At 51.2% G+C, this 27429-nt stretch overlaps 1 protein-coding gene across 2 annotated transcripts in view; it reads right to left on the bottom strand.

Annotated features, from left to right (window-relative positions):
* Positions 1–27429, bottom strand: part of DLGAP2 (DLG associated protein 2) — a 715150-nt gene that overhangs the window by 164137 nt on the left and 523584 nt on the right. The gene's annotated exons all lie outside the window — the stretch shown is intronic.

Genomic DNA, 27429 nt, shown 5'->3' with positions numbered 1-27429 from the left:
TTAAGTCACCTGGACAGAGGGGGACGAACAAACCCTCAAGAAAAACAAAACCTCCGTGCCTCCCACCCTGAAAAATGCTTTTCTGAGTGGCCAGACTCCACTGGCTCTGTCCACGAGAGCAAAAGTAGCGAGAACTCACTCTTCCCTGCCGATGACTGTTTCCAGAACCAGCTCTGTTCTCTTGGTTTGGGTTCTCATTCCATCAGGCATCGTTTTTAGTTCCCCACCTTTCAAATTCTTCTGGGCCACATCATCTCATTGTTGGTCAGCTCTGAGTCTGTGAACCCGTAATAACCCGTATGTTTAAACATGAGGAAATAAATGTCAGGGAAGTAAACTCCTCCGAGCAGATGGGAAGGATGCTGTCTGTCTTCACCACAGGCAGGTGAACAGTGAGAAATTCGACTCTGGATCAGACAGACGCTCCAAAGATGACTGACGTGGCCCCTGAGCTCGGGCTTTAAAGCCGCCTCTCTGAGCCGGAGTTTCAACAAAAGAGCATCATTCCCCACGGTGAAGGCTTAACGGGGGGAGTTCAGTCGAGTTGGGCCACGAGGGAAGGTGAAATAGAGTCAGATGGAGATGGAAGGAGGTGGGGAGGGAGAACGGCGTGTGGACGCAGCAGAACGGGACGGCGGCCAGCTGCAGCCGGGCACTTGGGCTCCCGATGGAGCACACAGAGATTACAAAGCAGTTTGACTTAGCAAGAACGGGCTAGTCATTTGGAGGAGCACACGGGGCAGCAGGAGTGGGGTCTGACCCAAGGCAAGGCACTGAGGGGAGACCGGCTTCTTGGAAGTGTCACTCCGATGACACTGACACTGACGCTCACACGGGGGGAGGAGCCGCGGGGAAGCGTGTGATCGAAATATCCAAGCTGGTCTCAGCGGAAATTAGCTTGACTCAGCTAAAACCACACATGCTGTGCTCAGCTGAACTGTGAAAATTAGACAGAACCTAGGAGAGTGGGTCAGGGACACCCTAGAAGCACAGAAGGAAAGGAAAAGACTCATTGGCCTCACAAGAGTAGATTTATATTTTAACATGGCTTCAAATGTGCTGTAGGAACACTATTAGGATTACGCTGTTGTCTCCCGTAGATGCGCGTGTAAACAAGGCTTCAGAAGGATTTTAAAGCCGAGGCTCGCGAGCTGGGTCTTCCCACATCCCCCCAGCTTTAAAGTCTGAACCCACAGGTGAGAAGCACAACTCGGAACTAAAAGCTCGTGGCGCCGGATGACGACTCACTGTCACTTTTATTCTGTTAAACTCTTCATTCTGTTGCTTACGGATTTAGCCAAGCATCAAATATTTAAGAGAAAATAGAATAAAATACCAATATGTGCTTCTGCTTGCCACCAATCCACTGATTTGGCCGTATCTGAGCTGTTCTACGGAGGTTCGAAGGAGGGAAGGCATGACAAGATACCGTGTTTCCACAGAGGTGGTATTAAAAATATTCATCAACCGTGACGTCACAACGTCCACCACTTAGAATGAATTCCAACCCCAGTGGGGTGGCTGCTGGTCCTAGGGGTCCATGAGGCTGTACTGGTGCAGAGCGGCTGGAAGACAGCCTTGGGATTAAGGGAAGCGTCTGTGAGCATCCCCGCAGCGGACTGGTCACAGCGGAAATACCGGCTAACGGCAGGAGGCGGATAGCCACCACCAGGCAGGACTTCTGCCTGGAGTGACCCGCCACGATTGAGTTTCGTAGGGTTCCCTCTGCGTGCACCTCTTGCGGAAATGGCCGTGGACCATCGGATTGAGGAGGGTCACAGATGGATTTCCGTTAGTTATTTCCTCTTGTGCAGTGGAAGCACTTCAACGAGGCCTGTTGCTGGGGGTAATTTTATTCAGGGCAACAAATCATGAATTTAGTATAACAAGTTCCTGGGTAAATGCAGAGGCGGTGATTCTGACCTTGAACATCATCTTGGGTAAGGGCAGAGCACAAAAGGAATCTTTTAGCTGCTAGAGAACCTCTAGTAAAAATAAGTCACAGGTCTTCTGAGGAAGGTAACCCTTGACAACAGCAGGACAGGGAAAGCCTCAGTAGCAGGGATTTCTCTCTGGGCTACTTTCCACGATCTACATCTTCGGATAGAAACAGGGAAGCAAAACTCACAACCGCTGGCTGCATAAGGTGCCGGTGCTCACGGGCCTCCTGAGGGCTGGGTGGCAGCCCCCGGGGTCTTCCTGGGAGGAATTGAAGCAAAACACCCATCTTTCTTGGACGGGGTTCTCTCCACGCACCACGCGGCTCAGCGCCGAATGCTGTAGCCTATCTCTCCTGGTGCAGGGGACGCTGCTGGCTGTCTGCGGGTAGCCACCCCTGGCCACTGCTCTTTCCCACGCAGGAGCTGGATTGAGGGACACAGATCTAGACCCACAGGTCCTTCCTCCAGGGCTCCATGAGGTGGGAGCCTGCTAGGTCTTCAGGCCCCGGAGCCTGCTGTGCAGGGCGCTGGCAGCAAGTATTTCTTAGTGAGAAAGACTGACAGCAACTCCTGTGGGGTGATGTGTGGCCCCCACGCCCAGCCCCGGCACCTGCGCCTGTGACGCTAGTCTCTGCAGATGGGGTCACGTTACACCGGGGAGGGTGGGCCCTGAGTCCAGTGCCTGCTGACCCTTTGAGGAGACAGGGCTGTGGTCTGGGGAGGGGGCCACACTGGTGCACCAGGGCGACTGTGAACAAGTCAGTAAACGGAGGCCCCCCTCTGTCTGGAGCTCCCGAGGGGTGTCCCAGAGGTGGGGCCGCTGAACTGGGATCTGTGGCAGAGACCAGGGTGGGGAGGCCATGGGGGGAGGACACAGGGGTGCAGGGGATGTGGACCTGGGGCAGGAGCGGGGAGGAGGGGCCGGCTGTCCAGCTTTGCCAGAACCCGATCAGCGAATCGATCTACAAGGACGCTTGCTGAGAAACGCCAGCAGGACTTGGGTTGAGACTTGGGTTTCCCCGGTGTCGTGCCTCGCTGGGCCAGTTCCAGGATCAGAGCTATCTGGGGTTCCTGCTCCCCCCTCGGGGTGACGCCTGCACCACCCAGTGGGTCACTGGGCATGAGCATCAATAAACTAAGTAAAAGCCTCCCGTGAGACCACCCCTTCGCTATGACTGCGCTGAGAGCCAGCACCACGGACTCCAGAAGGACTCCCGGGGCCGCAGTCCCTCCATCAGGATGTCGGAGAACTTCTCTTCACAGGTGTTTTTATCTCATTCAGTTGCTTACGTATGTTTTACAAGACACACGACACAGCGGTTCTGCACGAGGGCGTCATTGTTAGTGAAGCACCAACACGTGTCGGGGGCTCTCTTTTAGTCAATGGCGCGAATGATTTTTAGGGTTGCTTAAAATTTCTCACGTGATGAAAGGAGGAGCGGCATTTGTTTCAGTCATTTGCTGGGAAGTAGCATTTTCTTCTGGAATTAACCCTTTGAACGTAAAATGGCTCCGATAAATCCCGTGGCGCTGTGCCCTGGGCTGGGCGCCTGGTGTGTTTCCGGGAGATAATGCTTCTCCGAAAGTAGCCCGGCAGATGCATCTCCCTCGCCGGCCCTGGGACTTGCTCAGTCCCGGCTCCCGCACCCTCCCACTGGTACCTGTTGCCAAGCAACCCAGGACGTTTAGCCCAAGTCCTGAAGGCTGAGTTACAGCAGCAGAGGAATTAAATGAATTTATATCTGCCTGATACAACAACAATCCAGTGAAAACCGGGTTCTTTTCAACATGAACCCAGCTGGTCTCCCTTCTTTCTCGTCGTTCACCGGAATCTGTCATTTCACCAAGCTCACCGACTCCTTGGTGATGGAGGTGGGAAACCTAGCCTGGGAATTCCAATTTCAAAATTTAGCTTGTTGTTTATGTTCCACAGAGGGTGTGTTTCCTGAATCCCTATCAATTCAGACTTTTGTGTGGAAATTATATTGAATAAGAAAATGCACTGGTGACACAGATGAATAGTTTCTACGTGGGATACTGGAGTCTTCATCCACAAAGTATATTCCCTGATTTAAAAACTAATACTAATTCTTTAATCTTGATTCTATCTCAAGTTCTCTAAAGAGATTGTACCACAAAGTGGATTATGAGATTTTGTCTCTTTAAGGTTGAGGAAATACTGCCCTAATCCAAAATCCAAAAATGTAAAGGAAAATTCACCAACGTTATCTATGGCATCTCCCTATCTGTCTATAGAAATCAATCAAATCCAGCGTTCCTACAACTAAAACCAGAGCATGAAAGCCACGAGTGGATGAGTGTCAGTCGTGGTGCTTTTGACGTGACCCCCGTTGTCTGCAGGGGAAGTTGCAGAAAGAGGACCACCTAACTCCAAGCTGGGGACGTCACTTCGCTTTGCAGGAGTTTGTTTTCTTATCATCCTAATACGGTGTTAATCCTCAGGTGTTGTCATTAGGACAATGTGAAAGAAGATGAAAAAGGCCTAGCAAGTGTCTGGATAAATATCTGTTTAAACAGTTTTAAAAAATTAAAACGATTAAAAGCTCCATTAATATTTGTTCCTTCACAGCTAATCAAAACAATCAGTTACAAGACACAAGTTCAAAACGAAGCTGCTTGCATACAGGGGTAACAGCTACGGTGTGTTTGGGTGAGTGGTCTTAAATAGAAAATAACTTTAACTTGACAGACTCAATTCTTAAGCCTATGTAACTCCATGTTTCAAAGGAAAAATTACTGGGGACAGATGCCCGGAATTTAGGAGCCGTTTCAGGGAACGTGGTAGGAGGTTCCTGGTGGCATCATACGCGTTTCCTGTTGTCTGGTTACTATCAGAGTCATTGTGTCAATACCAGGACAGGATCTTGTTACTCACTTCATTCCATTAAATGCCAACGTGTCTGAAGGCAGCAAACCTTCTCAGCACTGTCTGCCCCCATGAAGGAGACAATAGGACCTAAAGCCCCAAGCGAGGCTCTAAATGGAGCTGCTACGCTCTGTCCCTGGGGTAGGTCTGCTGGGATTTCATGTGTTCACCCCATCCATCAATTTTTACAAATAATCCATGCTTGGTATGCAGCTCATCTGAGGAAGAAATGAATCCAAGCTCACTTCGAGTTTCCCTGACAGTGACAAACACGCTCTCTCAGAATGAAGCCCCTTCAGGGACCCCCAGATGCAAAGCAGACCGTGACGAGGGGCATCAAGCCTTCAAAACAGGTACAGGATTTGTGACCGGCGACAACCCTCGACACAGCCAGAGGCTCGGAGGAGAGCTGTGAGCCCTCACGTGGATGGACCAGGACAGCTGGGTGCCTCTCCAGCCCGGCGCCCCTTCCCATCCGAGAAGCAAGTGGAAGACTGGCCAGGACACCCAGGGATGTCCCAGGGCCTGTCCCAGTCTCCCTGACAGGAAAAGCCCTTTGCACCTCAGGGTGCTGAGCAAACCCTGCGAGTCCTCTGGCCAAGCCCGCCCATCATTGCCGAGTCACCAAAGCTGAGACACAACCCTTTCCCCGGAAATTCACCTGCCACGTCCAGCCCCGGCTACCTCAAGACGGTTCGGGGACATTCATGGGAGAGTCGGGGATTGCTTCAGGCTGGTAAAAAGTACAGACACGTCTACACAGCATTTTCCAGAAAATTTTAGGGTTTCCTGAACTCCCAGAAGCCGAGCCATTATCCACAATGCCAACCAGCACCCCACGTCTAAATATGAGGTTAAACCACAGGATCTGCCATTCCGAAAGGTCAAGGTCAGTGAAGTATCAGCCATCTCATCTCGTTCAACAGACTAAAAGGAGAGGAATACTACATATTAGAATAACTTCCACCTGAAATCAGAAAAGGTAGTACGTTTTTATCCTGACTGAGGGAAAAGGCTCAGTTATTCAGAACACTAAACCAACCAAATGACTAACTGCTAGAAATTTTTAAAAAAAATTTCCAAACACACTGGAGGAAGAACACGGAGGTCTTGTGGAGACCAGAGAACAGACGCGCTGACAGGAGTGGTCACTTTTATCACTCGTCCGCATCCATTTCACGAGCCGTAGAAACATGCATTCCCTCCAGAACGGGATTAAGGAGGAAAACGACCAAGAGTGTGTGGCCTGTGACAGCAGTCCTGTCTTGCCCTCATGAAGACACACTTGGAAGAAGAGAAGTCTCTCAGGAGGAAGGGGTGAGGTGCTGGGGGCAGCGCTGCAGTCCCTGGCTGTTCACCAAGGAAGCTAAACTTTGCGTTTGAAAAAGAGAAACGTGGCTGGTAGCCGCAAATGCAGAGGAAGCACCTGCAAGGAAGACGTGATTTTCAGTAAATATCACGTCTCAGTCTGTCTCGAAATGAAGCTGGTTGAGACTATACTTGCAAGGATCCATCTGTCTTAGCAGAACTGAAGGCTTGATTTTGTCCTATTAGTGTTTGAAATGGATCTTAAAGCTACTAATTAAGGAGACAAACCTATGTTTCTAGGAGACGGGGTATAGACTCACAGGCGGGAATACGTTTCTCATTACATTCTTTCTCTTCTGGTGTGCACGGCCTGCACGAGAACTCAGTACGGCACTTAGAACAGGAACAAGGAAGGGGTCTAACCCTCGGTTTTCTCTCTGCGGCTCCTTCCATGGTGGCCAACTGAGGACCATTTGTATGGATTGGGACTATAACTTGAGAACAATCCTTTGGGTTTAGACCTTTAAAAAATGTCAGTAAGCAAGATGAAAAAAATGGGATGAAAAAGAATACGGAAAAATGCCTGAGTTGACCTATTTAATCTGATGGAAGATAGGATGCCCTTAAAAATCCTATCACTCCACTGAGATGGGAGTCTTTCACCAAGTCTCCCAAGACTCAGAGGGAACAAAGACAGTAAAGCCCGCGGTCTGCAGGTCTGGGGGCGGAGGCAGCTCGGAGCTCCGACAGGCTGGCTCAGGCCGGAGCACAGAGACTGGCGTAGCTCCTGGGCTCCGTGGATTGACTGCAAGCACTGGGCTCGTCGGGGAGACCCTGCTGAAGTTCTCCTTCAGAGAAATTGCTGTTGGCAATTATCAAGCATAAATTCTAGATGACTCATCAACAATCTGTCTCATTTTATTTTTTAATAAATGCAGTTTGTGTTTCTTTGGCAGCACTTATTTTTTTTAATTAAAAAGCTCAGTTTGCTGCAGAAAGGTAATCCTTCTCATCAAAATTTTTTAAAACCAATTTTTTACTATTAAATTGGACACTTCCGAGACTACATTTTCACAGTCCCAAGAGTTCCTTATTTGAAAGCAACAGTACAGGCACCCGTCAATTTTGAACAGCTACGTGATTGTCTTGAAAACACTGCTGTAACACCCACACTGTGTTATTCATTTAGCGAGACTGACAGAATTTCAGTCATATTTAAAAGGGCAAAATGAGCAAACGCAGCATCGGCAGCTTGGAAGGAGGAGGAGGCTGGTGTATGGAAATGTTTCTTTCTAACCTGCAACGCCGTCTGTGATCACGAGACGCATCCTCGGGGTAGGCAGTGTGCCTCGCACACGGGGCTTCCGCAAGGAGAGGGGAAGCTTCGTATTTGCAAAATACTGCAGAACCTGCAGCATTCTCAGGAAAGAGCTTGCTCCTAAACCATCAAGGAGGTCGCTTCCAAATCCAATGCAAGATGGTAGCGGGAGCTGAATCCACGGAAACCACTGGAAAAACCTACAGGTCGGGCAGCAGGGGTTCCTCAGAATCAAAGCAATGGGTTCATACGGGGTTAAAAGTCAACAGGGCGCGTTGGATCTTTTCCAGTGGGATGTGCTGTGGGGGCCTAAGCAGCATCAGGTCCCCAGCTGAACCTCCCAACCGCACACATGGTCTCAGCCACACCGGGAACCACACGCTGGGAAGCAAGGACACGCTGGCTATTGCCCTCCTGGCACTCAGGTTGGCCGGGGCGCCTACGCTGAACAAGAAAGGACTCGTAAGATGAGCTTTACTAAAGGGAGGGTGCACTGTGCTCTGCACGCTTAGCAACGAGGCTCAGCTTAGGCTGCGGGTCTAACTGCTTCCTGGAGGAGGTGACAATTTCATCCCAGAAAAAAAAAATGGGTTTCTGGGCCTCTAGGGGGTGGGAGGTCTGGGGAGGCCCTGAGAAGTGGGGGCAAGGCTGGTCAAAGAGGAAAGGACTTCAGCCACTCAGCAGAGCCCAGGGAAGAAGGAGGGCGAGGAGCTCTGCCTCGGGAGGACTGCAGGGCACTGCAGCAGCCCCGACGCCTCCTTTGCCCCCAAGCCGGGTGACGTGGAGGCAGGACAAGGGCCATGGGGGTCGCTCTGTCCACACACTCACACCTGGATCCCAGCTCTTCCCCAGTCTGGAGTCGCGACAGACATGGATGGGCTGGGGCCCCGTGTGGACCGGGATGCCCTTGGTTCTCTCTCTGCGGCACGTCTGCCCCTGCGGGGTTGGGAGGCGGCCGTCCGAGTGCTGGACCTGAAGCCGGCAACTCTGTGGGCACCCTCACCCCCAACCCCCCCAATCTGGCCTCCAGATCCCTGAAGCCAGTCCCCCCCAGGACGCAAAGGACCCATCCGATTCTGACGCGGCTGGTGGCCAGGAAGCGAGGTGGGACCACAGCTCTCCCCGGACTCGCCGCCAGGAACTCTGCCGGCTTCAGACAGGCCCTGGGCAGCATCCCTCCTGACTTGAAGACCGAGGATCCGGGGAGACGTGTGCCCTTGGACCACCAGGCTGCACCTCAAGGCCCGTCCAGAGCCCTCCTTGCAGGATGCCGGGCCCCAGGTCGGCTGCAGCGCTGGACGCGATGGCTGCGCTGAACCCGATGCGTGGGCAGACGTGCAGGACCAGGAGCTCCAGGGAGGCTGGGAGCCAGCGACGCTCCCGCTGTCCTGGGGCAGCTTGTGCTCGGTGAGGACGATGCAGCTTCCCTGGACAGCGGGGCTGGGCTAGACGGTCTAGAGGCCCTGTGCCCTCTGCCATGGGCGGCTGAAGGGACGCGCACCAAGGGTGCTCGGGGCTCGAGCCAAGCAGGACTTGGCCTCCGACTCCCCGGGGCTCTTCCCACTGCTCCTCCACCCTGCCTTCTCCAGACTCCTAACTGGACCCAGAGGAGAGAAAATGTCTCAAGTCCCAATGGGAACACAGATTAGGGAAGACGTGAAATAAAAGCGGCACATCGCGTATCTGGAAATGCTTCACTGTTTCCTTTTCACCCCCTGCAATGCAGCTCAGAAATGTGTAGGCATTTTATTTGAGAAAAATCTGTTTCCCTTGAAATAAACACTCACCTTAGCAAATCCCTGCCACCCACTACAACGCAGGCTCATGGCTGTGTCTGGTTCACTTCATAGTCAGCAAAGCCCTTGCCTTCAAACACACTTAAGGATGAGAGGTTTCAGTATAGTCTAAAAACTCGAAATTCTGCAGGGGAAGGAAACCTCACTCAGCCCAGGCTAGATGCTGCCGGCAGCGGGGAAACTGTGCTCTGAAGAGCCAGGCCGCTGGGGAAACCAGAAGGCCACGTTCCCATGGAGTCTCTCTGCTTACACGCTCGTCACCGGCGTTGACAGCTGGCTCGTGAGAAGACCCCGTCCTCTCCCCAGCCAGTGTCCGTGCTCCGGCTGTTGGGAAGTTTCATGGTTTTGTATTTCCCCAGAGTCAACCTTTCAACAGCAACCACCTGTGCCCCGTTTTCTGGATGAATCCCACCGCCGACGTGAGCCTTTTCCATCGGCGCCTCACGCCCTGTTCGCCGCATCTGGCTTTTTGTCTGTGCACGTGTCCAAATTCCAAGACACACAAAAACTCCAAAGACAAAAATATCTTAATGCATCCGAACATCCAGTTTCTATGGAGACGGAAATCAAAGTGAACTAACGAGAGGAGTTTAAAACATTTTTCTTTATACTCCCAGCCTGATGCTTTACATTTTTGGAGTATGTTGAAATGCCTGCGAGCTGGTTATTATTCCAAACACACTTTGCTAACGTGCGATCCCGCATTCTAATGAGAATTATTGATGACAGCTCATTTTCATTGCCATGGCCTCACTGACCCTTACAAATGCCGATTACACGGTAAGGTGGTGGTTTCGAAACTTTTGGGCTCTGAGAAAGCTCTCTGTTCCTTCTCGGGCCCAGATTCAGTGTTAGCCTGGGTCAACAGGGTGCTACAGGCACAGATTAAATGTGCTTCTCCTTTCAAGGGACCCCAAGAGATGTTTTGTAAGATGTCACCAAATTCAGTTGGCAAACGACGGCACTCCAGGATAATCCACTTAATTTCTGGGCCTTTCGCTCAGAATACGTAACGACTGTCAAAGCACTCACTCACACACACGCACACACCCTGGCACACACTCCGTTTTGTTATTCATGTTATAGAGAAATTGGATTGACCCTGACAATAACCTAGTTAGAAAAGTACATTTCATCATGGCCTGTATTGCTCTCGGAGATGTCTATAGGAAACACGAGAGAGACGGTGTTCTTTCGTGCTCAGAGATAACTGTGATGGAGCAAGCACTGTCTCACACATGGCTGGTACCCACGTAATCTCCCCAGCGGTGCTGAGCTCCAGTCCCGGTTCCCTGAGCTCAGCAGGGCACCTCATCCCATCCCACCCCTGGAATGTCCTCACTGCAAACACCTGAGTTCATCTCTCCCTCCTTAGAGATGCAGCTTGAGGGCCGTATCCTCCGTGGAGACTTTTCCTCCCATTTGTGTCCCTCTGTTCTCGCGACCTACTTCCAATGCTCCACGTATGTCGTCGTAACCCGTCTCTCCTCTAAACGGTGGGTTCCTTGTGCCTCACTCACCTCTGTGACCTGAACCCAAGCACCGCGCCTGGCAGACTCTGAAGCTCCGCAATCCGAGGTGTGTACAGTCTGCATCCGCGGATAATACATCCCCCCGGTGCCAAAAGAACGGCTGTCCAGCTTCACATGGTCTGCTTCGGTCATGTGGAGCAAAGCCCAGGTGATGCCGGAGGTGCCAGTCCGTGGGCCGCACTTGAGAACCACCGATCCCGGCTGGGACGTGTAGCTCTGCTTCCCAGCCTGGAATCTGCAGAAAGTGCCTTCCAGCCGGGTCTGTCTGCCCCCAACTTCTCCATTGTCCTCTCCCGTGTTCCCGGCTTCAGCCCCTCCGAGTGGGGCTTGGAGACCCTGGCCCCCAGGCCCCGCCCGTGTCCCACCGCGTGTGAGCGTGGTCCTTCCCTGTGTCTGCACCTGAAGGGCCAGGAGCCTGGCCTCGTTCTCTTCCCCCCTGGGGCTGGCGAGTCTATCACACACGCAGTGTCCACGCCGTGTCCTGTGTCTGATAAGCTCCTTTGTCTGGTGGTACCACCTACTACATGGAGGCCGTGCCTTTTCCTGGACCCTCGTGGTGACCGAGACAGGGCTCCTGGGCAGCATGGCCTGGCGAGCGTGTCGGTGCAACTGTGCCCAACGGCAACTTGAGGAGATGGGCTGAGGCTCTGTGGGGCTGCAGGGCACCAGTGCTGGCGGGAGGCGGGTTGACGAGGAAAGGCTGGAGTCCATTCGGCGACGGCCTTTCCGCCTCCTGGGTGTCTGAACTGAATACACGCCTCAGCCCGGCTAAGCCTCAATTCCTTCTCTGCAAACCGGCAGCAAGAATACTGGACTCAAGGCTTGTGAGAGGCCGGCAACACCATCCCAGACTCATCCTCGTCTCAACCGTGCCCCTGGCTGAACCCCTTCTGCTCCCACACACGCGCAGAGACACAGCACCAGTGGCAAAGGCCCCTGCCCCTCAATCACACCCAGCTCTGGGCCCTCTGTCCCTGCCCCGGAGGGTGACCGCCACCATCACCACGTGGCACGGGGACAGTCCCCAACGGCTCGAGCAAACGCTCCGCCCTGCCCCACGGATGCTTCCCTCCTTTGTCTTGGGTCCCTTCCTCTTGTGTTTCTGGCTATTTCCTCAGTGTTCTCACTTGTTGAGACCTGTGTGCTCCACGGTTACGAGGCCTGATTCCCGTTAGTTTCCATCGTGATGAAGAGAGGGAACCAGGGACCTGGGACAGGCCCAGTACAGTCCGGACCAGCCACACTGGCCCGCACCGGAGCGCGTTAGGCTGCGTGATCTCAGCCCCACCGCGGAATCGGCAGCCACGGTCTCCAAGCCTCCCAGGTGATTCCCAGGCACCAGGCCACGGCCAGAGGCAGAGACCCGATTAAAAAGGCATCGTCACCGGCTGCGAGTCCGTGAGCACGTGCCACGGTTCTCTCTCGATGCTCCAGATGCGGGGTCCACAGCAGGGAAATGGATCCCAGATTCCGCGTGTTGCCGGCTGGGTCAGAACAGAGATGACAGAAAGGAAGCCTCTCTTCCGTGGAGGCTCGTCCGAGCCGCGCCCCAGGCCGGAACCAGCCTCCAGCTCCCCCGGGTGACAGGAAGTGTCAGTAACTCACGGGCTGTGTTCCCTTGGAGCCAGGAAGGCACCCAGCTGACTGAGGCGAGGCTCCTGCCCTGCACGTGGATGCTTCCGGCCCTGGTGCAGCCTGGCTCTGCTGTGAGCAGGGGGGCTTGTGCGGCGAGGGCTCTGTGACCCTGCAGCGCGGCCACCCCCAGGGCACGGGCGTGCCTGTGTCTCCCTGGCAGGTGTGGGCTGGAGCCTCTGCATGGACCCAGAACAGGGGCGTGTACCTCAGACCCTCTCAACAGCACTAACGTCAGGGCTGCAGTGGTTTCAGCTGCCTGTCTTCTCTGTGATGCCACCAACAACAGTGAATGAGGCTAGGAGAGACGTGTGGGTTAGTGATACTCTTCAGAATCACGCGGCCCACATTCCAGCACAGGGATCTAACGACGGGGTCGGGGCTGCGCTACCACAGAGGGGCCCCGGATGAGAAGTCTCTCTGGGTGGGCGTCCCTGACTTGCACGTGGGGTGGGGCACCGTTTTGGATTGATGCCCAAATCTTGATATTCTCCTTGACTAGGATTAAGATAGTCTCAGCATTACCAGTCCAGAAAAACCTAATCTAGGAAGGGCTCGAACTTTGATACGAAATCATGTTTCAATATCTTCTCCTCCGACGAGCATGATCCAGGCCTCAAAACGACAAGTGCTACATATTAAACCTTTATTATTCGCCAGATGCTGAGTGAAGTGCGTGCATTTTATCCCGTTTAACCCTCAAAGTAATCGTACGAGGTATAGCGCCTATTCTTATTCCTGTTTCACTGAATTTAGGACTGAAAAGGTTACGAAACGGTCATCAATCCCCCAGGCGCTGAGTGATGGGAGTGGGTCAAACCCAGACCTGCCCTGAGAGTCAGGCAGGGGGCGGGGCTCTGGGGCTGGATCTGAACAGAGGCTACGGGGAGAGTTTACGGTCGTCCACGCTTCCTGGATACACAGCCGCCTGCACTGCCGAGCCAATGAGATCCCAGCTTCACTCTCTTATTTCTGATGTCAGAGGAAGAAAAGATGATCTGCTCATTCTTGGGTCCTGCAAATGAATAATTGCGATTCCGTGGAGGTCAAGTCCTTCCTATTTGCGTGTGATGGACTAAAAAGAGTTGACAACACTTAATGTGAGAAGGAGGGAACATCACTGGCTCTGTTCACCTAAATTTGAATGAACAATGAACACTGCAGCTCGTCCCTAAGTCATAATACCTCTGAGGAAATGAAACGTTCTCCAACCTCGGAAACGATTCCAGACTTCAAACTACACAGGGAAAAGCCCTAGGTCCTCCCTTCCTGACATCGCTGTGTGTGCGCACACGTGTGTGCGTGTATGTGCATGTGTGTGCGTGAGGCTGGGGGCGAAGTTCAGAGCCAACGGCAGATGCTGGCTGTGCAGGTTCGCTGGGCGTTGACCGTCCCTGTCGGCTCAGAGAAGGAAGAGCCGTACGTGGTGAAGGGCAGGCAGCTCCAGGACCACCCTGACGTCCACGGCCAGTGGCACCGAATGACCTTGGAAGAGGGAGAGTGGAGGAAGAGGTGGGCCCCTGGCAACCTCTCAGCTGTCTGCACAGGAGCTCCTGACTGGACAGCCACACCTACTGACTCTTCATATTTCAGCCAACTTTCCCGACACCCCCGACCCGGTAGAGTGTCCTGGGGGGGCAGCTGCAGGGGTAGACAAGGCTTGATGCCGCGCGTGACCTTGGGGTGGACGTGAGCTGGAACGGGGGTCATCCCTGCACGGCTCCCCAGCCTTGAACAGTCACCTCACTGGGCTCCGCCTTCTTTGCATATAAAACTGTGACCGTCATCACAGGTACCTTGCTGGGTGACTGAAAACATTAAATGAAAGAATGCACATCACTCATATGTACGGGATGTTCAGTGAGTGCTGTGCGTTCAGATCACAGCGACATGGAAACCGGAGTATATTCACCGACTAAATGAGGACACAGTACAGAACGCTGACCTGCGCCTGTGCACAGAGGTCGAGACGGAGATGCAACACAGCACTGACCCGACGGCTGACAGGGTCTGTGTGAGGTTTTTTCTTTTTGATGCTGAATAGGACCCGTGTTACTCACGTGATTTTAAAAACTGCCATGGAAACCACCGAGAAGTAAATAGTCTGGAATTCACGACGACGGGGACTTGCAAGTTTACAATTTGAAGGTGTGATGAGTTTTCAAATAGAGAAAGTCATTCTATAAATACATCAGTGCCTTAACTTAAAAATCACGAGAACATGTTCAATAAGCAGTTTGTAAAGGACTGCTTATTACAGCGCTTCCTTTAAAATAAAAAGGAATTATTGTTTGTACTTTACTACTTCTCTCTAACTCTCTCTCTCTCTCTCCTACATATCTGCCCAAATAGCATTTTTCTGCCTCTCAGGCTTTTGAGCAAAAAGAGACATAAACGTCAGATGAGGAGAATTTTTCCTTTGCCCCTCGGCTGCGGTGACAGCTGGCATCCTCACACAACTTCATTCCGTAGCATTTCTGTCACCCCAGAATAGTTGGCACAGCCATTATTTAGAACTGCGACGTCAACTAATTACAGGGCAGAGCACTGTGGGCAGGAAGATCAAGTCTGCAAGGGAAATGGCGCTGTGGGGGGGCGGATGCGAGGAGGGGCCCCCAGGCGGCCTCTGTCACCACCACGGGGAGTGATGACTGCCCTACGGGCCCCTGCCCCTGCCCGCCGTGCTCTGAGATGCTCGCTTCTGGAACCAGCCCTTCTTCCCGTGAGTCTTCACAGGACTTGGAGCTCAGTGTCCTTCCCTAAGAGCCATGCTTCAGAGAGGGCGGGCGCCTAGCTCTGGTGGCACGTCTGGTGCCCCATTTCTGGGTGTGGCTCTGGGACCACAGCCCGCGGTCCCGAGAGCTCATGGGACTGCAGACTCTCGTGCCCCCGGAGCTCGGGGACTCATCCAGGCTGACGCACAGGCGCGCCTTCCCTGCCCGCCTCTCCAGCCCGTTCTTCCTGATGCTGACCCCACAGCACCTTTGTCCATCTCGAGTCTCCCTGGAAGGCCAGCTTCTGGTCAGCCTGGGAAGGCTTCCTGAGTCTGCTCCAGCCCGGCAGACGGGCCTGCCTCAGCCCTCCGTCCCGAGTCACATCAGCGTCACCCAGGGGCCTGGGACGCCCTCTCTGGCCCGACCCGTCTCAGACAAGTGCACGGGCACCCCTGGGTGAGGACAGCACTCGGGCAGGTGTGAAGACTCCCCAGGTGACGCCAAGGCTCAGGCTGGACTGAGAACTGCGCTGCAGGGTCAGGGTGACCACGGAACCGAGTCTCCCGTCCTGGGCGATCTCGAGAGGAAAAGAGAGCAGTGAGGACGGTCACGCCAGGATGGCAGACAGAGCCCCCCTGCCCGGGGGTTTGGTTCTGTGACTACACTAAGCCTCACGCTTGCACCGTTTTCAGGATGGGTATCGGCTCCTGAACGAGAATATGAACTTCACCAGGGCACAGACCCTGTTCCGATGGTCTCTGAACACCCAGACCCACCATAATGTTTGATGTGTAGTTGACGCTCAGGGGGCGCTGAAAAGTACACAAGGTGACACACGGTCAAGAGTCAGGGTCAACAATGGAACCCAGGCTTGCCATCCTTCCAATACTCTTTCTAATACATCTTTGCCAACTTTCCGATACTCTATCAGGGTTATCAATGCAACGCACTGGTTTTCAAAGGAACTGATGAAAAGGTGAGGGTAAATGAGAAAGATGAACCTCCACATGAAAAGTAGGTTTAAGAAGAATAGCAAAAAGAAAAATCAACGTTTCCAGGATGGTTGCTCTGAAGTTTATGCATTTAGGTTTATTTAGTCATATTTTCTCTGGGCTGTGGCATTTATTTGGGTGTATAAGTCCCAACTGCTGGTGGTGTGATCATGAAAAGAGTCCGAAGGCTAGTTGGGAGTAAGCATCTGAGAAAAGAGGAGACCGTAGTTAATGAAACTGTCATTAAATTATGGGATTATAAACCTGAGAAACGAGAAGAAGAGACCCGGTGATAATGTGGGGGACTCCTCAGAATGTTCCATGAGGGGTCTGTCTTTTTAATCCAAGAAGGGATACAAAGTTCCACCACAGAAATGGTGCCAGAGGAAAGATGTCGAACAGGACCGATTAGGGAAGGCGTTCAATGTGGAAATACTTCCAGCAAGGGGAACCCCTCCACAAATTCCCTTTTAGATAATAATCAGAGGATTTAATAGTATTGCTAGGAGTTAAAAATTGAGTGTAAGCACCCATTTCTCCGGGCTTGGTCACGTTGTTGTAGATTACACGGATCCCGAACAACCCGTGGGGTAGGGTAGAGGGAGGGCAGGGGGTCATGCTTTTCTCCACCACGAATTCAGCGTGGTCGGGAAGTTCAGGAACGTGGGAAAAGCCACACAACTGTCAGAAGTATGTCGACTATGACGCTTAAGCCACAGCTCTATTTGTCTTGTTATAGAGCTAAGATTGCAATTTAAAAGATCAAGATAGGTTTTTATTTTTTAATCCGTTCCACTTCTAAGTAATGTGACCCCGAACATTTAGTCATGCCACCTCGATGTTACAGAAAAAGACTCAGGGATTTGAAAAAATACCCCTAGAACATAAAGTGAAAAGGCTAGAAATACAGAATGATGTTTGATACTATAATTAACTGTGCGCGGAAGGAAGGGAGGGCAGGGTGGAAATATAAATATCCCAACATTCACTGGGATCCTCTCTGGGGGGAAGGACTGTATCTTTACACGTTCCTCTGTGTTACCTAAACCTTCTATAATGATTACTAATTACTTTTGCAACATGAAAAAAATGTTATTTTAAAAGTATATATGTGAGCTGCCCAGTATTATGTGTAGTACTAAAATGACAGTATAATTAACGGTTGCCTAGCAAAGAGAAAATATTAAGCGAATGATCAATGAAGTTAACGGACATCACAATTAGAAGAGTAACCTTCACCGATGTACGTGTTTACTCTCAAAACTATTATTTATGGAAAAAGGCGTAAGCATATCTATGTGATAAAGATGACTAGATGCTGGATAGCGTGGGGGAGTGGTACAGTCAGAATGGCTGAAAGGGTCAACAGCGCTCGGATCTAAGTACTGGTAAGACATCTCTTTGGTCCGGTTGAGGAAAAGCCCCACGTCACTCTGCATCTCCAGTTTAAGAAAGCCCTCATTCGGCACCTGGACAGTCCCCACAGGGGCTGCATGATTAGTAAAGCCCACTTTCACTCTACGTTATAAACTTGGAAAACAAATTTCAGTTACGACAGTGACACTTATTGAAATGAGAGGCTGAAGACACTTGTGTTATTTAACAAGTCCAGACATAAGTAAGGTGTCATTTTATGCCGTCTTATAGAACAATGATAAATAGTATGTCCATAATTAAATCTGTAGAATCTATTAAAACTTGGAATGCATTTTTTTTTTTTTTCTTTTGCGGTACGCGGGCCTCTCACCGTCGTGGCCTCTCCCATTGCGGAGCACGGGCTCCGGACACGCAGGCTCAGCGGCCATGGCTCACGGGCCCAGCCGCTCCATGGCATGGGGATCTTCCCGGACCGGGGCACGAACCCATGTCCCCTGCATCGGCAGGCGGACTCTCAACCACTGCGCCACCAGGGAAGCCCTCGGAATGCATTTTAATGAAGAGATTAGCACTAAATAAATGCTGCACATCAATTATACTAATCATCTCTTCGTTTAAACATTACTTCCTCAAAATTGTGTTTCTTTGAGCTTGACTTTTATCCTCAGATTACATTTCTAATATAAAATTTTCCTTTCAGTGGCTTTTACATATTTGAATTGTAACCACTGACTATTTCATTTTTCTGCATAAGCACCACCCATTTGGCTAAAATCCCAGTGGGGGGAAGGTTATCGTGTAGACGTAGGTTCTTTTACGTTGGCTTCGTTTTCTAAAAGCTATTTCAGAAGTTACTCCTCCAATCTGGGCATAAAAGTAGCACTTTAAAATGTGTGATTAAATGAACAGTTATCAGAATCTGTGTTATAAAATAGTACTGCACACACCAATGGATTCCTCAGGGATAAACATAAAAAGAGCTATCGGTCATTGTAAGTCAAGAGGCGCCTGGTACCTCATCCACAGAAGCTGGTTTCTAGCAACATCGCCCTCCTCCTGCTGGGGTGATGGGGGCATGGAGCTCCGAGCTGCACCCACGACCCACTTCAGAGCAGAAGAACCAATGCTCTCAGGCTAAGCTAGTGGCAGGTCAGCTACCTTCCTATCAGAACAGCCCACCGTCTCTCTTAATTTCTGCAAACTTCCCCCTTTTGCTCTTAAATGATTCTCACAGCACACGCACATCTTCCAGCTAACAGGTCTCCTCCCTTTTCCCTTCTGTGGATGAAGAGCTCCCACTCTGTTTCTGCACTTGTGCTAGGATGGCAGCGCATCCACTGTGAAAGACACCTATGTGCCATCCACTGGCTTCTGCACATGTTCTTGAAAAGTTAGCTTTGATGAAACATTCAGCTCATAAAATAGTTTGTCTTGCGAGTCCATTTTAAACTTAGATTCAACAGACCTTACGCCACAGAATTCAACGGTATGTTAAAATAGAGGCTGAACGCAAACTAGGCACCCAGTTAATTGGCAGCACAATCGGGGACCATGTCTGTAACTGACACGTTTGGTGGAAGTTGTATCAGGGTCTTTTTTCCTCTTACTTTAACCAACTTCTTTTTTTCTTCTTTAAATTAAGAGAGGTAAACGCTAACATTTCCACTTCTTAGCACGATGAGAGGTGAGAGCGGCTGAGAGCAGAGGTTGGAGCCAGAGGGCTCGTCTCAGCCCTGCTCTGCCCACTACTAGGGTCTGCCCTCGGTACCCTACTGACCTCCGTCTCCATGTGAACTGAGAACAGCGTCAGGGGGTATTATAGGTGTTAAGTGAGTTCAAATCTCTAAAGCATTCCGAGCACTGCCTTGCACATAGCAGATACTCAAATACCAAAATACTGTCACCTTAAAAACACTGGATTCATTACTAAGCCATAAAAAAGAATGAAATAATGCCATTTGCAGCAACGTGGATGGACCTAGAGATTGTCATACTAGTGAAGTAAGTCAGACAAAGACAAATATATGATATCACTTACATGTGGAATCTAGGAAGTGATACGAATGAACTTAATTACAAGACAGAAACAGCTTCAAAGACGTAAAAAACAAACTTATGGTTACCAAAGGGGAAAGCGGAGAGAGGGGAGGAGACATAAATTAAGAGTTTGGGATTAGCAGATACATGCTACTAAATATAGAACAGATAAACCACAAGGACCTACTGTATAGCACAGGGAACCATATTCAATACCTTGTAATAACCTATAATGGAAAAGAAGCTGAAAAAGAATATGTATCTGTGTAACTGAGTCACTCTGCTGAAAGTAACACAACACTGTAAATCAACTACATTTTAACAAACAATAAACAAACAAACAAAACTGGATTCAGGTTCATTGCCTAGTAATGGACACAGGAAGCAGGTTCGCAGCCTCAGAAATCTCTCCAAGTTCTCCTAAACACTCAGCATCTCCCAGAGCCCTCACCATGCTGTTCAAGGTGTCTGCACACGTTGAACTGAACCCAGAATGTAGACAGAGGTAGGTGGGATTCAGGAACTCTGCCTGCGTTTGTACTTTTGTTTCCACACTTCAGCCCTTCGCTCAGACCATCCTTCTGCCGCAATGGCCTCAGTATCTGTCTAGAAAACAGGGTAATGCCCTGTGCCTGAAAACACACAGGTTTTGGAATTGGGAACTGGAGAAGCCTTTGAATCCCAGCTCAGCAAGTGATGACTGTGCAACGTGGAACAAGTGCCTGAAGCTCTCTGGGACGTTGAAAAAGTGCCTGAACCTCTCTGAGCCCAGGTCCCCAGTCAGTGCGGAGAGACAGTCCTACCCACCTGCCTGGGTGCTGACGGAATTAAAACCAGAGCACAGAAAGCACCCGGCTCGGTGTGTCCCTGGGGGCACCGCAGCCCCGTCAGCAGGAACAGCACCGGTGCTCATCCTGGGAGCCCGGACACGTCAGCACCTGCTACTCCACTGACCTCTCCGCGCACTGGCTGGTCCACAGCCCGGGGCACAGCTGCCTGGGCTCCGCCAGCGAGGTGCCTGGCTGGCCCCTACCTCAACTCCACTCTGACCACACTCTGGCAGCTTCTGCTTTACCCTTTTAATTCCTAGCTCCTAAAAAGCACGCTCTACCTGGTCAATTATCATTGAAGACGAAGCCACAAGTTTTCTGGCACAGATCATTATTTCCTATTTCTCCTGTTTGTTCTCATCCAAGTCCAAACGGAAGCTGAGATTTCTGTATAACCGAGAACTACTTTTAAATGGCCAAGCATATTTTAACGAAATGCTCCTATTTTCGTGTCTATATTTCATGAAGGTGATGTTATTTCTAATAAAGAATATTGATTAAAATCAGGATATCAGTATTAGACCCCATTTGCATTCCAGCTCGATCCTGCTCAGGAAACAGTTGTGAACTAGTTTCCATAGCAACAAGCAGCGTATTTTTAGCGAGCGCTGCTGCCTTCCCTTCTGTGAACCTCACTGTCTTCAGCCCGCAGACGCAGTGATTTTCTCAAGAAGCACGTATTGGGAGAGGTCGAACACCACCCTTGAGAGATCTTTACATGCATTGCCCTGTTTCTGCTCCCCTGTGCAAACGATTTCTTCCTTTGTTGCTAGTTTCCCTAAAGTATTTTCAACATAATTAATTCTTTTTAAAAAGAAAAATTGGGGCTTCCCTTGTGGCGCAGTGGTTGAGAGTCCGCCTGCCGATGCAGGGGACGCGGGTTCGTGCCCCGGTCCGGGAGGATCGCACGTGCCGTGGAGCGGCTGGGCCCGTGAGCCATGGCCGCTGAGTCTGCGCGTCCGGAGCCTGTACTCCGCAACGGGAGAGGCCACAACAGTGAGAGGTCCGCGTACCGCAAAAAAAAAAAATACATATATATATATATATATATGTATATTTTATAATATACATATATATATATATAAAGAAAAATTGCATGGTTGAAACTGAGTGGTGAGTCACCCTTTATATATATGCAGTGGGTTTTCCTCACAAACCACAGCTCTTTGGGTCTGGGTATGGTTAAGTCAGACCAACAGTTTTATCCTTTAGAAAAACTCCCTTCTCAATCCAGGCAAATGGGCTCCTAATCTAAGCAGGGGAGCTGGTGAGACGACAGAGAAAAGCCAGTTGCAGCTGGCCTCGTGGTTTTAATTCTCAGTAACGTTAAGATCAGGAAGGGCTCTGCAGCTTCCAGCCAGGAAGCAGAGTTGCTCGGTCACCTTGCTGCAGAGCTGGGATGTCCGTGAGGCCTCTCTGACCCCCAAATCTGCATGTTTTCCAGTACACGGCCCCGCTCTGCCCCTCCAGGCAGGGAAAGGGAGAGAGAAGGACCACAGTGTCTGAAATATAAAAATACAGGTGGCAGCTCTGTCCCTGCAAAGTTCAGGGTAGAAGACGAGAGTTGCCTCTGGGGACAAGACAAGCATTTTGAAGTGGAAACGCCCATCATATGGCAAATCCCGTGCACAAAGTAAGGATTTTATTGTATCCATTTGGGGCGAAAATATTTATTTTTACTATACAAGCTGGGTGCTTTTTTTTTTTTTTTCGGTACGCGGGCCTCTCACCGTTGTGGCGTCTCCCGTTGCGGAGCACAGGCTCCGGACGCGCAGGCTCAGCGGCCATGGCTCACAGCCCCAGCCGCTCCGCGGCGTGTGGGATCTTCCCGGACCAGGGCACGAACCCGCGTCCCCTGCATCGGCAGGCATACTCTCAACCACTGCGCCACCAGGGAAGCCCAAGCTGGGTGCATATTTACTGAAAATGTTGGTGGCGGTGAAATAACCTTTCCTCACATAGTCAGGGACCGAGGGCGGGGTGGGGAAGGAGCTGGCGGCCATACGAGGCCGAGGTCCAGTCTGGCGAGGCGGGAAGCCCCAGGCAAGAGGACCCCAACATCCCGGGACCTCCACAAAGTGAGGTCCCCTCAGAACCTGCTCAGAAACAGGGTGAAACAGGGCTTCACTTAAACTGTGTTCTTGTGCCATGAACCAACGAGGATCTGACTTCTCAGTATTAGAATTAATATTGCTGCGAGCTTTAGAGATTATAAAAACACTTGCTCACTGACGATCTCATTTAAGGCCTCGTTACCCCTATTTCACCCTGGGGTTGCAGTAGGTGCACAGTCCCCAGTACAAGGAACTTGATTAAGTCTCACAGCTAATGTGGGACATCTTAAACTCCAATATCCTGACCTGAAATTGCGCGTCTGTTTACTAAATAAGAGAATAGCTTTGGAGGGCCCTGGGTCTCTGTATCAGAAATCCCAACAGTCAGGAAGAGGGGGTGCCGTCGCTGTTACAATGTTGGCAACACTAAAGTTCCAAAAAGAAAAGAGAGAGTATCTGTGTGTGCATCTGGACGGACAGCATCACGGCTCCGTTCCCAGCGGCAGGTGAGCGTTCACTGGGTGTCCTCAGCCCCACGTCGGGGTCCCCCCGCCCATGACAGCAGGATAAGGAGGATCCCCACGACTCACATGCATACGGCACTTTCTGTCGTTCAAAATGCCTTCACTTTAATTTGCCGAGCAGCATTTTCAACAGCCCTGTGATCGATGTCGGCACAATGGCCCGACCTCCCTCAGGGACAGAGACACTCAGGTGGACTGAAGCGCTGGCCTCCAGCGATGGGTCACCATCCACCATCCAGAAACCGTCCAGGCTGGTTTCTCCCATCACCTGTTCTGTAATTCAATGACCCCGTCTTCATGGACTCTGATAATCTGCCGGGGAAGCTAAGTGCGATTTCCTCAGGTCCCTCCAAGAAAGTTCCGTGTTTGCCAAGAGAACACCTCCCCTTAGATCCGAGCTGCTGGCAGTTACGATGGGTCCCCTGATGGCAAACACACGACCCCATGCGGCCCTCTCGTCACGCTCGGCCGCGGACCAGCTGACTCCTAATTAGGTGCTGGTGCTGGAACCGTCTGCAAAATGTCTTTGTTGCAGGGTGGGAGGTGGGGGGATGGAGGGGCTCAGTGTTTCCTTTTTTCTCTCTAATGATATTTACATGACGAATCTTGGCTGGCGGGCTCTCAGAAAGGCATCATCCACCTCGTTTTTGAGAGCTTCAGGTGCCCCAGGGACTGGGAAGCACATTCGTCCATTGTACTAGATTGCATACGCATCCTGGGGGAAGGGTAGCAACAAATAAACAAACATTTGCAGCGTCTGATAAAATCTGGATTCCTGCAGAGACGATGGCCAGCCCTGTGTCCGACAGCCCGGCTGAGGCCAGCCAGCACGGTGTGGGCACCTCAGGAGGCTTCAGAGGTTGGCTGAACGCGTGCTTGTGGACCCAGAAAAAAATTCCCGGATCAGTAGGTCTGTGCTTTTACTGCCCAGTGTTTGATCGTTTTCCCATATTGATTACAAACGTGCCTCAAGCATGCTGTCAGGCTGAAGGGCTTTCCCAGGTGGCTCGTGAGACAGTGGGTGCAACTGAACCCCGGCAACAGTCACACCAGCGCCAAGCAAAGCGATCACAGGCTAAGCAACAAGGCCTTGCGCAAAGGTTTACTTCCAAACCACGCTGTTCAAGGCGCAGGCTCGGCGGCCTGCGCACATAGGGGGCTGGCGGGACCCGTTCATCCATGGCTGACGCTCCGCTGTGGATCACGTGCGTCCGTGACCAACATGCTCCACCCACGGGGATAGCTGGGTGGGTACAAGAGTAGTTTCAGAGCACCTAGAGAGGACTGGGTGGGTGCTGTCCCCAGGAACGCAGGAAGCATCTTAAGTGGTCGATTTTCAAGATTAAATCCTTTGAACGTTGGCGGAAGGCAAGTCTGGCAGACTTTCTGGAGGAGACGTGAGCTTTCCATTCTAGCTCCCCTGCATCTGCTGCTCTTCAGAGCATCACTCTGGAACGTGCGGTCCAGTCAAGGTAGCCCCAAAAGGGTGCTTTTAGAAGTCTTTGGACTAAAATGCACCTGAATCAAGAAGAAGGCGGCAGGGTCATCTTCATGGGAGGTCCAGAGGCCCAGGGATGAGCAGTCTCCTGTGGCCATGAGTGAATTCACAGCCAGGACCCTGATCACCCAGGGCCCCAGAGTTGAACTGGACTGGCCAACTCCCTCTGAACCCAGCTTAAGCCAAACACACCGCAAGGGGAAATAAACGTGCTCTCCAGGCTAACAGGCCCTGCGTGAACCACTGCCACCCCGGCATTTTATTTCCAAAACTCAAGAACATGCCAAATACAACAGACAGGGGAAAAAATAGCTTGGTGTAAGTGCTTTCAATGGGGAAATTTCATATGTGTTTTACTATTAATAAAAAAAATGGCCCTGGCTTTCTAGAAAAGCATAAAAAGAAATTAAGTTTCACAAATTCAATACCCAGCAGGCTTTTCTCTCTACGCCCCAGGTGAAAATTTCAGAAGACTACGCCGCAGGAATCGTTACGGGACAATTAAAAGTAGGCGCGCAGGCAAAACTGTGGTTTCCTGGACTGGACTAATCTCTTCACTCTCAGCCCTTGAAAGTACCTCGGCGCTTTATCCTCCCCCCTCCCTTCACGGCACGTAGCATTTCTTGAACGTAAGAGCAGCTTCTCAGATTAAGTTTGGCAGTGGTTCCGTAGAGAAAGCAAAGCAAATCAATGCGGAATTTTTAGGTGCTATAATCTTGATCTTGGCAACTGGCCGTTACAAACGGCCTATTGCCAGCGGGATCTGGAGAAAAGGAAAAGCAGGGAGAGGAACACCTGTTCCCATCATGAGCGTGTGTGGTGGAAATCGCACCAGGTGGTCGGCATCCTGTCCGAGCCCGGATGACACTGGAACAGTGACCGGCCAGCACGGGGCTCTTGGCGCCACCAACGTCTCGGGGCTTTGCGATCATCAACCGATTTAAGCACCAAAGCAGCCCCTGATGGAGCTACGCTGGCCTCTGCACTTTGTGGATGAAAACCCCAAAGTGAAGAAAGAAAGGGTGAGTGAGCGGCCTGCACACCCCAGAGTCTGCAGGGAGAGGAAACACTCAGCCCCGCTCCATCCCAGGAGCAGCAGGTACCAGCCTCACCCAGCCCCTCCACATTTCAGGGGGAGAAACAGGAGCCGCTCTGCCCGCAGAGAACCAGGGTGCGAGGGTCCTGTCCACCGAGGTGGTGCTGCTGTGGCTGCCCTGTTACTGCGGCTCGCGGCACCGTTGGCCTGAGGGGGTGAGGCTGGGGCGAGCGTGGTGTCGGACACCCAGTGGCTGTCCACGCCCGTCGGGCACACATCGCTGAGTCCGGAAATAAAACGCTACTCTACTCATTCCTAAAAAGTTAAATTTGGCGATTTCCAACCTTTAAAAGCATCCTAACCATTTGAATCAGGGCTTGAACACAATGGTTCTAACCCAGAGGAGATGCAATTTTGATTGATGGCCTGAAGATGCACAAAGGGCAGGTCCGTTGAGTGCTCTACACTTGAATCCCGAGAGCGGCAAATGAACGTTTGTGATGGGGTTAATGATCGCCACCTTGGCTGGCGTTCTCCAGTTTACAGGGTCACCTCATTTCCCGTGCACACGTTTCCTCTGCTCCTCACAGGAAGGGGGCGGCTGCGGGGGCTTCACCCTGTGGGACCCCCTGACGCCCAGAGACAGAGCCGGCTCTCCTGATGCCCCAAGACCAGAAATCCTTGGTCCAGGGCGAGAGATGAGCTCTCTCCACTCCTCTCATTATTTCTTGTGCTTGATACTTACGAAGTTGCTGTTGCATTCCTGGCTGAATGTTGCCTTTAATTTTAAGGACAAACAGACTTTGAATCACCACCGAGTCGTTCTGTTTTTCTTTGGAATCTGCAGTTGAAAGCCGTTTCTCAGTGGAAACAAACTTGTGTTTGTGTTAGTGACAGAGGTACACACTTCACATGATTAACTTTGATTTTTCTCAAAGTACACGGGCGGGTTGTAAACTATCCTGGATCTTACAGAAGAGCGACGACACGCTGGGATCTGTAGTCCGAGTCTCATTTTAAACTCCGAGTCCCTGAGCCTGGAGGTATTCTGGGTTTGCGGGAGGTACAGCAGCCACAAAGCTTGTGGATCCAGGTTTTCTGAACATAATCCCGGCTCCTGCCACCAGGAGACCTTGCACTGGTTAAACAGTCCCCCGCCTGGCAAAGCACATCACCACAACTTCCTTGTATTCTAGAACCGCGTGCCTGTTCACACACACAGCGTAAACATGCCTTAAGTTCCTCTACTAAATGTAATGACGCCTTTTAATATTTAAACTGTATTATTATTTTCTTACTATTTTTAGCAAGGACAATTTCTAATGCTTATTAAAGTTGAAATTAAAATCTAACCAAAGGGATCATGGCTCATTGAGGGATTAAAATCTTTTGCAGAGGGGCTTCCCTGGTGGCTCAGTGGTTAAGAATCCGCCTGCCGATGCAGGGTACACGGGTTTGAGCCCTGGTCCGGGAAGATCCCACATGCCACGGAGCAACCATGCCCGTGCTCCACAACTGCCGAGCCTGCACTCTAGAGCCCGTGAGCCACAGCTACTGGGCCGGCATCCTGCAACTACTGAAGCCCGCGCGCCTAGAGCCCGTGCTCCGCAACAAGAGAAGCCACCGCAATGAGAAGTCCGTGCACCGCAACGAAGAGTAACCCCCGCTCGCCGCAACTAGAGAAAGCCAGAGCGCAGCAACAAAGACCCAACACAGCCAAAAATAAATGAATAAAAAATAAATTCATTAAAAAAAACCTTTTGCAGAGAACCTTATCTTTAAAGTATATACTGAAACAATTAATGAGTAACAGAATTATCCCAAAAGGCAAATTGTACTGCAGTGGTTTATTTTACCCTATTGTCATATAACCCTTCTCATTAAAAATGAATTACGTTTTCACCTATAAATTGTCTCTCCACCTTCTATTTGCTTTCATTCCACAGCACAATAG

This window comes from Pseudorca crassidens, chromosome 21 (assembly GCF_039906515.1).
Source record: "Pseudorca crassidens isolate mPseCra1 chromosome 21, mPseCra1.hap1, whole genome shotgun sequence".
Taxonomy (NCBI): Eukaryota; Metazoa; Chordata; class Mammalia; order Artiodactyla; family Delphinidae; genus Pseudorca; species Pseudorca crassidens.
Note: the sequence above shows the minus strand (reverse complement) of the source record. Positions and strands in the feature narration are given on the sequence as shown.